The following is a 13,929-nucleotide window of genomic DNA, read 5'->3' on the forward strand; positions in this document are numbered from 1 at the left end:
TACTTTCACCGACCACACACCACGTTTTTATTATTGTCACACTACATGTTTCGACCTCAAGAGGTCATCCTCAGGTGTTACGTTCCTTGTAAAAGATCCAGCATCAGAGGACGCGGAAGAGCAGCGAGACCTTAAAAACTGAAAGTGCAGCCAATATGATAAGTTGAACTTTAATTCATGAACTTTTTAACCAGTGGTAATAATATAACTAGCTAAAGTGAACTATACACAGAGAAAACAAGTGAATGTGAAAGTAGAACCAGTGATCGAAATTGAACTTCGACTCACAAAAAAAAAAAATAATAATTTTTAAAATTTTTAATTTTTAAATTTTAACATGACGGAGATCTATGATGAGTTCTCTCGCTATGGCAAGGTTATCAAGAGTAAGCTGTAGTGGTCTTTAATGCGATTTTGGAACTACATCATCTCAAAGTTTGTCCAAGTCTCACGTTCACATAATTGCTTCCAACCGTATAACGGCACCACAGAGAGTTCGACCCATGAAGCATCAACATCCAACAGTGCTAAATGGTGTCGGAGGATCATTCGAGGACAAAGACAATGACTTCTTATACCCTATTTGTTTTGACCAAATTGAAGAGTCTCATGTTACTCACTGTGGCCACACAGTTTGTTTCCGATGTATCTCACAGTCACTAGAGTGAAATAAACGCTGCCCCAAGCGTAGTTCTGTTTTACCTGGACCTGAAAGCGTGTTTCCAAATTTTCTGCTCAATGAACTGTTGTCAGAATTGTTCAAGAACTTCAACACGCCTTAATTTAGGACGAACTATTGAAACGAATTGTACTGCCACATGATGGAGATGGGAAAATTGTTCGAACGCCTAGTGGCGTAAATGGACGTCGATAGAAAAACCGACAAAGAAGAAATCAGAAACAACCAAGCCAAGTTACTGGCCATAATGGAGGCTGACCGAGAGGAGTGGAGAGTCGCCCAAGAATAACTGCGAGAAGTAATCGAACACTGGCGAGAATAAACCCCCTCGATACGGTTTGAGACAACGAATACCAGAAAAGATACGATGGCCTGCCAAGAGATGGAGGCAAGTCTAGAAGAAAAAGAGCCGACCTCAGTGGAAATGAAACCTGAGGTGGCCCAACAACGAGAAGTCCCCGTTGAAAACGCCGTATTTAAACCGGTCAAAAGAAGGAAGAAGTGGCATAGGGGCAAGAAGCAAGCTGCAGGGCGACGTGGAGAGCCACAGGAACTAACCCGAGGAGACTGTGGATCCCGGATAAAGTTGGCTGCCGCCTGCAGTAAGGTGTCCCGCCGTACAACAGTGGCATGGCGCAAGAGGAACATCTTCAGGAAATCTTGGACCCAAAGAATTTGTGGACCGCGGAAAGAAGTAACCGCAGCCATGAGGAAGATTACACGCTGTGCAGGACACAGGCATATGGAACGAAACAAAGACAATGTCACACCAAGAAGCCCGAAAGAAGGGACGTTCGGAAAGAGAGGCCCGGAATGCAACACTGGCATAAGGAACTGAGTCCTGAGACAGCAACTACAACGCAGAAATGAAGTGAAGGACCTAGACGGCGGACAGCCGCGTTATGTGAAGAAACGAGACCTGAAAAATGTACAAGTGAAAGGCACTGGAAATTTTGATATGATTTTCACGAAAACTGCATGACTGGAGATCGCCAAGCGAATGGTCAGATCTACTACTAAGTTGGGGACAAGAAAGGACTGGACCTTATGGAGGGGTCGACCCCCTCCAATACGGAAAAAGGAGACTTCAAGCAGAGGAGGAGTCTGTAAAATAGAAGTACCGGCTTCCCAGCGAGAGTGAATGTGCGATGGATGAATGTGAGGGACGAACGTGATACAACTGGAACTTCTGGCACGTTAATAGGAAACCGTTCGAGACGAGCTGGTCTTAGAGAGGGAGCGGATGTAGCGGTTGGAGAACGGACAACGGGAAGGAAAAGGAACGGGGATGTACCGTTAGGCTGTTCGGGAAGAACAGCCTTAAGGAGGGAGCAGTGTGAAGTATTTGCGCTATGCAGGACACCCCCTCCCCAGCCAGCGGTGACGTAACAGCGCTGCCGCTGCTATGGTAACAGGCCAGTCAACACTCCGCCCCCTCCCCGCGGTGACGCAACAGCACGTCCCACTGTCATGTAACAGGGGGCACCGCTGTAACACGAGGAAACAGCGAACGGTATGGAAAGTCGGCTGAGCTGTTATATAGAGAGTGTGTGATCAGGAGTAACACCGTGTGGATCGTGAAGTCGCCGAGTGCAGTTAAAATGTAGCAGCTGCCGAAGTCAGTTGGAATATAGCAGCAGTCGCGGAAAGAAGAACCGAACGCGTGGTTAGAAGATTTGATGTGATAACCTGTGATAGTGTGCTATAACTGATAAGTCAGCCAGTGAAGACTTATTTTGTGTGCTGTAGTACGTTGTATTGGGAGTGTGTAATTCACAGAGACTTGTATAGCTCCCGCGTTATAAATACGTGAAGACTACCGAGGACAGAGTGAATAGATTATTGTGTAGGGTTTATAAATTGGGGAAAACCGCAACTGTGTCGTAAATAATTGTAGTTACAATTTGTAGGTTGGTAAATAAACCAATTAACAATCCGAATGGCGATCTTCAGTAGCAAAACACGTTACAATATATACAAGAGCAGTAAAATTTTCTCAATAAGATTACTTTTTCAGACAATTGTTTCCAGTACTACGTGAGAACGTATTGTATAATCCCACCTCCCTCCAACATAGTAACCGAAGGCGGTGTTTTTGAAGCTACAGCGGTAGATAATGTACAGGGATGGACAGAATAAGGGAAACACTACAGATACTGTACTTCTTTCGGCTTATTTTGGACTTCACCCATCGTCTGGTATGTAAAAGACAAAAGACCGAGAACCACTGGCTGTGCGAATCCGTGAACACAGGCACAATCTCAAGCACAATCTTCTAGAGAAATCCAGTTGGCTCAGCATGCATATGAAGAAGGTCATAGGGTAAGCTGGGATGAAGCTAGGATCTTGGAGGTTGAAAGTAGCAGCAGATACAGAAAGTACAAAGAATCACCTCATATGGCATGTTCATCCAATCCGATCAGCCAACCCAGTTTGGATATTTCTCCCATATGGATCCCCCTCATCAGTGAAGAGGTTAACAAATCAAAAATGTAATTTTATGAACATTAGTGGTTCCACTACTCCTGCAAGTTTTGTTCCGGGGATTAGTCTGATTCCCGGAAGTCGCCATGGAGGCACGATTCTTTATCCACGCAGATTAGGCATGCATTATCCAGTTTTTACTTTCGTTTTTAACTGAATTCATGTAATTTAACCTATACTTCTGTTTCTTTATATTGTTGACAAGTGCATGCTTGGCACAAATTTTCTGTCATGTTTTTACTGTGATTTTATTCTTTTCTCCCACTGATGGAATCGGTTGTCGGTTGTTCATAGGTTGTTTTTCTACAGACCGGGGTTTGTCCAGTGATTGAGACTAGCTCTTTCTAAGGGGCCCAACTGAGTAGGTTTATCCTTCCCTATCCACCTGAAGACGGAGACAGATCCAATCTCCAAAACGTCGTGGTTTTTTGTCGTTTTGTCTTTTACATACCAGATGAGGGGTGAAGTCCAAAATAAGCCAAAAAGAAGTATAGTATACACCATCGTCAGAATCCTTTCAAGTCTAACTACAGATACTGTATACATTTCTTTATTAACACGGTGTTTGACCATCTTTTGCCTTCAATACTGCTGTAATTCTTTTTGAGGATGAACACCTACAAGTTTTGAACAGTCTCTAACGGAATTTTATACCCTTCTTCTTGAAGAACATCTTCAAGTTGCTTTGGAGATGTTGGAGGTGGGAATCTCTTCCTCAGTCTAGTCGCCAAAACTGACCACAGTGGTTCAATGATGTTCAAATCTGGTGATTGTGCTGGCCAGGGAAGGTGCTGAAGTTCACCTTCATGCTCTTCAAGCCATGACTGAACAGTTACAGCTGTTCGCAAAATAATATCTGGACCTTGAGATGCACCTGATTACTCAACCTTACGGTAATTAGGCTATGAAGGGTAATAATAGGACCAACAGAATACTGTACCACAATATTGCTGTCCAAACCATCACAGAATCTCCCCCATGTTTCACTGTTAGAACCAGACTTTCTGGATTGTAGGCTTCCTTGGACATTCTCCAAACGTGAACTCTTCCTGGTGCAGGGAACAGCGTGTAGGACGACTCATCTGACCATATCACGCGAGCGTTTCCGGTTGTCTACTGTCCAGGTTTTATGGTCGTGGCACCACCGTTTGCCCATCTGAGCGTTGCTTTCAGTAATCAGAGGTTTAGCAATTGCAGCCCTACCGTGGATGTGGGATTTGTGAAACTCACGTTGCCCATATTCAATTCTGTGTCTGATTTTTCGAAACAATTCTTCTCAGTTCACGACAATCTTTTCTTTTCAATGCTGACTTTCGTCCACTGTCCCTCTTCGCCGATGTTGTCTTCCCATGATTCGTGCATGCCGACATAACCTCAGAAACCTTTGCCCTCAATACACCAAATATTGAGCAGTATCTGTTGCAGATGCTCCAGCTAAACGAGCATCAACGATCTTCCTTCTTCAAAATCTAATCAAGTTTCCCATTTTCCGATTCTTTCACACGGACTATCATTCAACACAATCACTAATGCACTGCACGACCACTACAGAGTGTAAACAAAGGGAAGAACATTCACTGTTGTCAACTGAAGTTCTTTCAGTGTAACCAACAGAAACAAATCCTATTACTCAATTTCAAATGTTTCAATTATTCTTCCACCCTCTGTGAATCTTGGAGGTCAAAACAACGAAGAATGGCAACTCACAACCATCAGAACATGTTCTTTTCGGGAAGCTCCTCGCTGGGCTTCGATCCACATTTGTTTTGAAAAGATGCTTGTTCACCAACTCTACTTGTAACCAGCCAGCTGACAACTCCTGTAAGGAGTAACGTCTAATGTTATTCGTCGACTGTTTCGACGCATCTAATGACTCCCACGGATTACGTTAGCGTACAAGTGCCATTGCAATGCAATTACTGGCTTTTTGTACAGCATCCACTGTCCTGTTCTTTGACTGAAAACAGCGGTTCGGAGACTGTTTCCGTCCTAGGTAAAAGCGTACTCAGTTGGGCTCCAATCGATAGAGGCAGTCCCTACCTCCCCCTGCCATAGCATTCAAATTTCCCGTTTGGGGAGGAACGTGAAACGTTGCAGTCTTCTGAAGTGCAGATCTTGGAAACAATTTCTCTTAAATATATCTTATACACAAACTTAAGCACACATTTTCCAACGATTTACTTGAAAATAAAGATAATTTTATGCATATTTCATCTCCCGTAGAACAACGTATTTTAGTTGCACATTTTAATTGCTTCATTGCTTATAGAAATCCTATTGAGTTCTAGAACTAACCACATGACCGAGGCACAAAATTATTTGAAGAGCACGAACTTCTGGGATGTGATGTCGCGTAGGCCACTAAGAACCCAGTGACCCCTTACCGGTGTAGAAAGCGTGATGCTCCACAAGACAGGACTGTTCGCATTCAGCGCCAAGAGAACCTCAAGTCTTAAAACATAATTCGATTTAACAGTCGGTTGTCTTCTTTCAGGGGCACTTACATCTGTGGGCAAGAGGAAGGACAAGAACACTCACCATTGCGGGTGCTACCCGACTTGTGAGAGCGATGAGTACGCCATTGAGGAGACTGACACTATTAACGGGTGCGTACTGAACGATTCAAAATCTGGTGATACCGTCTAAAAACGACAGAGATAAATTAAGTAATATATTTCCAATATATGTAACCTCAAAGCAATATGCAAGTGAACACATGATGTATGGACGAAGTAATTCCTCCATTCTTAATATTTAAACTAAATTATTTGCAATGTGTTCAACTGTTGCATACTTTACATGTACACACTTTCATTTTGACATATAAAACTAAGAAGCTGTTTAGAAGGAATGTTCTAGACTTTTATTCGAGAAGTCATCAGCCCTTTTCTCGACCGGGACACTAACTCTCCTGACTGAGAATGTTGTGTCTTTTCTCTGACCTTTTAGCCAAGTCTAGGGCTCATACCTCCAGTAGGCCACGACCGCTTCCTTCCTGACTTCAATTCATCTATCTTAGAATCCAAATACGTAACACGTTCCTGTTCTTTAGAAAGCAGAGGAATATTTGAAGAGGTAAAGGTAAGGTAGTGAAAGGAGGTAGGCCTAGGCCCACTGGGGCTGTAGTGCCGAGGAAAAAAAGAGGTAAGGTAACGTTGTCTCTGTGCTTAACTAATTAAGCACTACGCCATGAAGTCATGTGAGGCGTTGATGTATAGATCCATATTTTCTTGACCTTGGCACTAGCTGGAGGTGAACGGTTAGTTTCACGCCCTGCCGTTTTAACCCCTGGTAAAGAGCCCCCGGTACCCATTATTATTCGAAGAGGTCCTGTTCTGAATCATTCTATGATGAATATGAAACATCGCAATAGTTCTGTAGTGCCATTTGCTTCGCCATAAGGATCTGCATGATTTCCCCTCAGATTATGTGTTTGTGTTTCCTATGATTCTCACGGTACACAAACGAACGCTCTTCTTTAATCGATACGTAATGTTTTCTGTGAGGAAGTATCTGGATCCGAAAATATAATTTGCATGAGTTTCAGACTTCATACCGTTAAGAAAGAAAAAAACCTGAACTGAAATTAAAGATCCAAGTATCCACTTTCCCTGTGAAAAGAAATTAGAGAAATTTCAAAGGACCAGAATTAAACATATCTTCATTTGCTTGCAGTAGCGTAAGTAAAAATTTCGAACAATACAGATCTACTTAATAAACTGTGAATACTGCTGTCGTTAAAGTGTGACTGAATATGTGGTCTGCCTATTGAATTGGCTTATATTTCACATAAAATGCACACAACAGCCAGAAATCATAGTTGAGTTTTCTCTATGTAGTAGTTGCCCGAACAGCCGCACACACCTACCTAGATAATGACACAAAAATTCTGGAAAAAGTTCACTGGGATCATATGATTTGGGAATAACTTCAGAACAATTTCGCATTTGCTCACGATATGCTGAAGGTGGGTCCGTCTACCTTAAACGAAGTTACATTTCATTAAGTCAGCTTTGGTTATGTTCGTTTTGTCACTTAAAATGATATTTGTTTCCCGCATAAATATTAATATATTGTCACGTATTGGTGTATAACGCGACAAATAACTTCACGCCGTATTTGATATAGCGAATTTTATTTCACATTCGCACTTACAATCACCCAAATTACAGATTCACAATTACTGCTATCTGCAGTATCACAAATACTACACTGCAAATGCCAGAATACAACTGACTGGTTGCTGACTAACTCGGAGGTAGCTCGAGGACTGTCTTCGGCGATGGCCACATTATAACTAACTCACAGCTGCTGTGCAGTTCCCTTATATAGCCGCAGTAGTGCCTGTTGCGTGCCACGTTACATGAGTTGTTGACTGCTGCCTAGCAACCGCGATATCCCTTGGTGACGTCACCGCTGTTGACTCGCGTTGCATAGCTACCAGGTTGCGGGGACTCGGCTAACTTCGGCTCCGCTCGGCTCACTTCGGCTCCGCTCGGCACGTCACCGCGGGGAGTGGCGGGGTGATGACTCGCCTATTACGAGAGCGCTAGGTTACCACCACGTGCCGCTGGGGAGGTAGGGGTCCTCCGTTGCGCAACATGTCACAATATTTAATACAAGTCTAATATTCGGAGAGGCAAATTAATTAAAATAAATCAGTTTATTAACAAAGAAAATAAAAGGAAAACGATGTTTTGGTCCAGGTATTAATTTATGTTAATTTATTTCGTTATTATAGATTACAGCACTAACGCAAGCAGTGTACCACTGAAGCTACTGCAACAGTCTTCAAAAACCAAATATTATTAAGATCGGAGGAAACGGCTGACTAATTTATTAATAATATTTTTTGTTCTTAATTATTCTGTCTAGGGCATACACGTGTCTCAAAATACTATGCAGCAAAAATATTCATTGCTGATATAGCAGGTCAATCGACTGGCATATAATGAAAGGATTATTTACATAGTGAATTTTCTTTTACTATCTTTGTAAATTTTGTATTCTCTGTGACTTAATGGTATCTTAGCAATCCATTTTTAGGTTTCAAAATATAATTCCCTTCCTTTCCATCCTCCTGAGAAAATACAAGCTAAGGACAAAGTACTTTTTAAAAATTTAAAGACATAAGCAAATCTAATGTCATGACATGCAACACTTTACAGAGTATGACGTCATAGACGCACTAGGCCTACAGTAAATGGCTACACAATTTCAGCGTGATACAAGGAACACTTCATCGATAAGAGATCTTTCCCGTACGGGACATAGTATATCAGGTGTGACACAATGAATTAACTCTTGGTGAAATCTCAAGTAAGAATATTTTAATTTTTTTATTCTAAAAATTATTCTAATTGTGTTTATATGAGGAATAAAACCCGTCGCAGGATCAAGTCGATGAATGTGGCGACAGAAATGAAAAGTGTATCTCAAACAGCTTACAGAAACACTGACTTTATGGAGTGAGAACAGCAATGGCAGTTTCAGTGTCGTGTAACGTCAGAAGAACTGAAGTATACATAGCAAGTCTCGTATTTGAGACCTCATTCTTAGTATGTACAGACATGACTCTTGTAGGATATATACAAGTTTGTGTCTCGTGTGCAGCCAGCGGACAGATGGAGATTCTATCAAGATATACGCGTTTTAAGGGACATACGAGTATTTCGCAAGGAAAGAGGAAGGTTCGATAGTACGTACCGTTGGGCTTAAATGACATAACACTACAGACTGGAGACAATTGTAACGAAACATACACAAAGACAGGTGCATTAAGTCAAACAGGTTGCTTACGCCATTTACTGTATACTAAAGAGGTTCATTTGGAAAAATTTTAAATATTTCCAAGACAGGAATAGATAAAGTACGAAGACAAAACTTTATACTATTATATACATCTCAGATAATGAATTACTGAATATTAATGTTAGAACCTACAAATTGTCTTCCAGCCGCACTACGGCCCTGGAGTCGACACAGCCTCTAACAGAAATGAGTACCAGGAATATTTTGGGGGTTAAAGGGAGGCCGGCGCGTAAGGCTGACAAACTTACCGCCATCTACGAGCCGACTGTCTAGAAAATGTGGGAACCTCAACATCTCACAACCCTAAGGGCCTCCATGGCCTGTTACAGGGATACCTTTAGTTACTTTTTACTACTTACGTTTACCTACAAATTGTATAAGATTCTAGAGACAGAATTATTGCCCCAAGAGCAAGGCAAGCTGTAATTAATCGGTGGTATAATAACAATAATAATAGAATCTGAGGAAATGAAAATTTTAGATGTCAAAATGTGACGACTGAACAGACGACTTGACTTGACACACATTCCACTCCAACGAGCAATACAAAGTCACTCAGAGCACGGGAACTCATGAGAACGACAAATGACAATTGCGCCCCAAACCTCGAAGAATATCTGATTCATTAGCTCTTCGGGGTACCCAAAATTTGTGGTTGGCTACGCTAGGAAATTTACGTGGAAATAATAGTCTGCAAATTCAAGATACCGCACTCTTAGTCATGTATTTCTTCCTATTTCTCTCTCTGGGGCAACCTAAGGAATGCATGCACGACACTCCTTTTGGCACAGCAACGTAAGGCATGATATTTTACATGCGAACAGAAGACTTCTTCAGATGCGTTTAAAAGCCAGCAAAAGGTGAAACAAAAGTGTCCTTGTGGGTAAATTTGTAGTTCTTTCTTTAGTCTTAATGAACTGAGAACAGCATCAGATATATGATGAGATATGACTAAAATAACTTACTAATGAAACATGTAGTGACCGACTGCACAAACTTCTGTTGCAGGACTGCAGATTTTGGCAACACTGCTGTCGCATTTCAGGTGGAGAACTACCCAACCGTCAGAATGAAGCGAGACATCCTATTTACATTACCTGACATGCTTGGTACGTAGTGAAATATTCTGAAATTTTCAAAATATCGATCGTAAAGTTCGATTATTTAATTTTTCGATATCCAAAAAGTACGTATCATTTTTAACATTTTATTTTTATAAGAATATCTGGGAATATTTAATTATTTAATTTCCTAATTTGTAGATGAATCATACAAAACATACGGTTAGGCTTAGGGACTTGTTTTACAAACAAATGTGTAAGACTGGCAATGCTTATGTTGCGGACATGGCAGTAAATTTTAAAATTACTTGGATCACCCGTTAAGTACCTTACGAAAAGGCAGTTTATGAGTGCAAGAAAGATATTCTGCGAAGAACTGCAAATCTTTAACGTTATATCTCACACATGTAAAACAGTCTGAATCTGCAGCAGTGAAAATTATTCAAGGAAATGGTCACATATATTTTGTTAGAACTCTTGGTAGCCTCGCCACACACAGTTAGTAGTTATTCATTTTTCATGCTCTCTTTTAATAAGCTTTTTAAAGTTTGACGCTCTGCAAAGCAATCGTAGCTATGTACTCTCCATCTGCTTCAGCATTCACATATCGGTGTATGGTCCGCAAAGAATCTTTTTGATTTCCGCCATTTTTCAGCATAAGTGGAACATTTGTATAACGAGAATGCATCTAGGTCTACTTGTATTGGTAGTGCGATGTGTTTTCTTGGAGTCAGAAACAGAATTTTTAAACAATATGTACGAGAGTTTTATTTCTCACAGGGTTAGGGAGAAATTTGTCTGTATTTTCTTTGTTTTTATATAATAACATCCTCGAAGGCTAGTTTTCCTGGATTTATTTTCCACTCATAGTAAGTCAGTGATTCACGTCCTAGCCTCATTACAGCCCACTTCATTTTGAAAAAAAAAAAACAGACAAAAGGAGGCTTATGAGATTGCCTTGTTGTCTGTTGTCTGATGGTGATAACTAGAGAATCATTACAGTGAGGAATTCGAAACCTTATATAAAGAAAAATCATAAACATCACAGAATTACTGGGTTTTTTTTTACTTTGTCCATCCTCTTCTATTCTAAAAACTAAAGAGCACGATGTTTTGGAAACTAGATCTGTTTACGTTCTGAGGTAAGAAGGGAGACACTGACTATTGCGTCCTCAGTCACTGACAGTCCTTTCCAAAAGTCAAAGTCAGGTTTACTTTAAAAGGAACAGGTCTTGTGATTTTCACCTGGAACTTTTTGCTTAATATTTCACCTCGACAATAATTATATAAACTTCATTGTATGAACTATGATGTCCCTCTTACTTCTATATTAACACATGAATAATAACCCATCTTCACTATTTCCTAGGTCTATCCTCATTTCACTGCTGTTCACTATAGCTAACTCAATGTTGCAGGCTTCCCTTTAAGAGCTGATAGTTAAGTGAAATGGATAAAGAAATTTCCATATCTTAGGGAGCACAAGAATTAATTATCATTTAACAAGGACCTGTGATTGGGCCTTCTAATAGGACCAGTTAATTCAATCCACCACCATACACTCTGGTTAAGGTCTGTAAAAAAATAACCCTCCCACCTACAAACAGATCCTCTAGTTACTAAGTGCGGGCATAAGACTCATTGTTGCCTAGGATAAATGATGTAATAAAAATTGGGCTCATGTGATTTCAGGGTCATGTATTTGATCATAAAACAGATTCATGACTCATTTCCTTAATTGACCTGTGTTCAAATTCCAGTGGCATTCGGTGGAGCTGCAGCTTTCTTCCTTGGCTGTAGCGTGCTCAGTGTGGTAGAGGTGTTTTATTACCTCACTCTGCGCCTCTTCTTCCATTTACATGACGTTCATCACTCCCGACGGGTACACGACCAACACAACGCAAAAACGTTAGTGTCTAGATACTAATGACTACTATATCCAGAGATATCACCTTCATGTTTTTAGTACTATCGATTTTGTGTGCGCCGAGGTACTTACAAATTCTGTGTGCAATAAATGTATGTAAGGCTCCTTCATCCAACTTTATCCAATTAACTCACTAACTCACCAATAAACTCTTTGCCTCACTAACTTGACTAACTGACTCCTCATTAACTGTCCTGCTTATAACATCTCGGCACAGACCGCACAAAAAAAAAAATTTCATTACTGCCGTGGAAACATGCTTGTTCGCGGAAACGTTACGTTGTTTTTAAAAATAACATCATGCCAAAAACATACACAGGACAACATCAAAGAACCCTCTTCTCAAGAACAACGAGGCAGCACATGTTCCACCCCGTCTAGAGAAATTATAAGAGGGACAACATGAACCTGCTTGGTTTACGAATTCAAATAGTCTTAACCAGTTATAAATATTGTGACATGTGCGAAAAGCCGAGGCCCCCCCCCACACCAGCAGTGACGCGGCGGGTGAGTCAGCGCTCCCCTCCCACCCCTCAGCGGTAACGTAACGCTCGCGTAATACGCGAGTAATCACCCCGCAATGCGCAACGCGCGGTGACGTCACGAGCGGAGCCGAAGATAGCCGAGCCCCGTAACCTGGCAACTACGCAATGCTAATCAACAGCGGTGACGTCACGCTAGCAACAGCGTCCTATGCTATACGCCACGTCACACTAGCAACAGCGCAAGGCTATATAAGCGGACCCCCAGCAGTGTGATGATCAGTTGAAACATAGCAGCCTGCGAGGGTGCGATAACTAAGAAGTCAGCGAGCGGAAGACTTGTTGTGTGCTTTCCAGACATAGTGATTGCTGTAGTACGGTTATACTCAGAGTGTGTATTTCAGGGAGACTTGTATAGCTCCCGCGTAATCAGTACGTGAAGACAAGTGAAGATTGTGTTAAGAGATTGTGTTGTAGGGTTTGTAAAGTGTGGAAACCCGTAATATTGTGATCATTAATTGTAGCCGTTATTTGTAGATTGTTCAATAAACCAGTTAACGATCTCTACGGCGTATTCAGTAACGAAAACACGTTACAATATTTTAAAATATTGGAACAGCTGAAGTAGTTGTAAAGACTTTAGATTTTATACCCAATTGTGTATTATTTCATACTCGTATGTATACATTTTAACTTTCAGAACAAATATAGTAGTCTCCAACTGTATCGATGTAAAGGTGTACCTCTGATGATGGTCTCTAAAGACCAAAGCATGTAAGGGCATAAATAATTGAAATACGAGAGTGAGTCAAATGAAAACAGTAAAAAATTTTTTAAATATAATTTAAAGAATGAAAGCGGTACACAACTACATCATTTTTCTAGTCTCCATTTCGTCCAATACAGGCCCTCCAGCATTTACAAAGTGTATGGATTCCTCTAGAAAAAAATTCTTGTGGTTGTCTGCGCAATCACTCATGCACCGCCTGCTGTACCTCTTCATGAGAATGGAACTTCTTTCCTCCCATCGCCTCTTTGAGTGGCCCAAACATGTGGTAATCACATGGGGGTCTGATGAGTATGGTGGATGTGGAAGACACTCAAAATGCAAGTCTTGGATTGTTGCAACTGTTGCATGGGCAGTATGGGGCCGAGCATTGTCATGTTGGAAAAGGACACCTCTAGTCAAAAGACCACGTCGCTTTGATCTGACTGCAAGTCGAATATGATTCCTCAAGAGATCTGAATATGAGGCACTGGTGATAGTGTTCCCCCAAGGCATGTAGTGCTCCAAGAGTACACCTTGTTCGTTCCAAAAGAGAGTCAGCATAATCTTCCCCGCAGATGGCTGCATCCAGAACTTCTTGGGTTTGGGTGATGAGGAATGACGTCATTCCTGGCTCATTCTCTTTGTTTCCAGTTGGTGGTAGTGCACCCAATTACAGAACGTTGTTCTTCTTTCGTGCATGTACATATTGGAGCAGC

The 13,929-nt window shown here is 41.3% G+C and overlaps 1 long non-coding RNA gene across 1 annotated transcript; it reads left to right on the forward strand.

The window, feature by feature from the left end:
• The first annotated feature begins 5,685 nt into the window (after window positions 1-5,685).
• Window positions 5,686-12,223, forward strand: LOC111862952. The gene is made up of 3 exons (XR_002842517.2): window positions 5,686-5,769; window positions 9,983-10,083; window positions 11,796-12,223. It is a non-coding gene; the product is annotated as an uncharacterized LOC111862952 (long non-coding RNA).
• The last annotated feature ends 1,706 nt before the right edge of the window (window positions 12,224-13,929 follow it).

Source organism: Cryptotermes secundus, unplaced genomic scaffold, assembly GCF_002891405.2.
Source record: "Cryptotermes secundus unplaced genomic scaffold, Csec_1.0 scaffold856, whole genome shotgun sequence".
In the NCBI taxonomy this organism is placed as follows: domain Eukaryota; kingdom Metazoa; phylum Arthropoda; class Insecta; order Blattodea; family Kalotermitidae; genus Cryptotermes; species Cryptotermes secundus.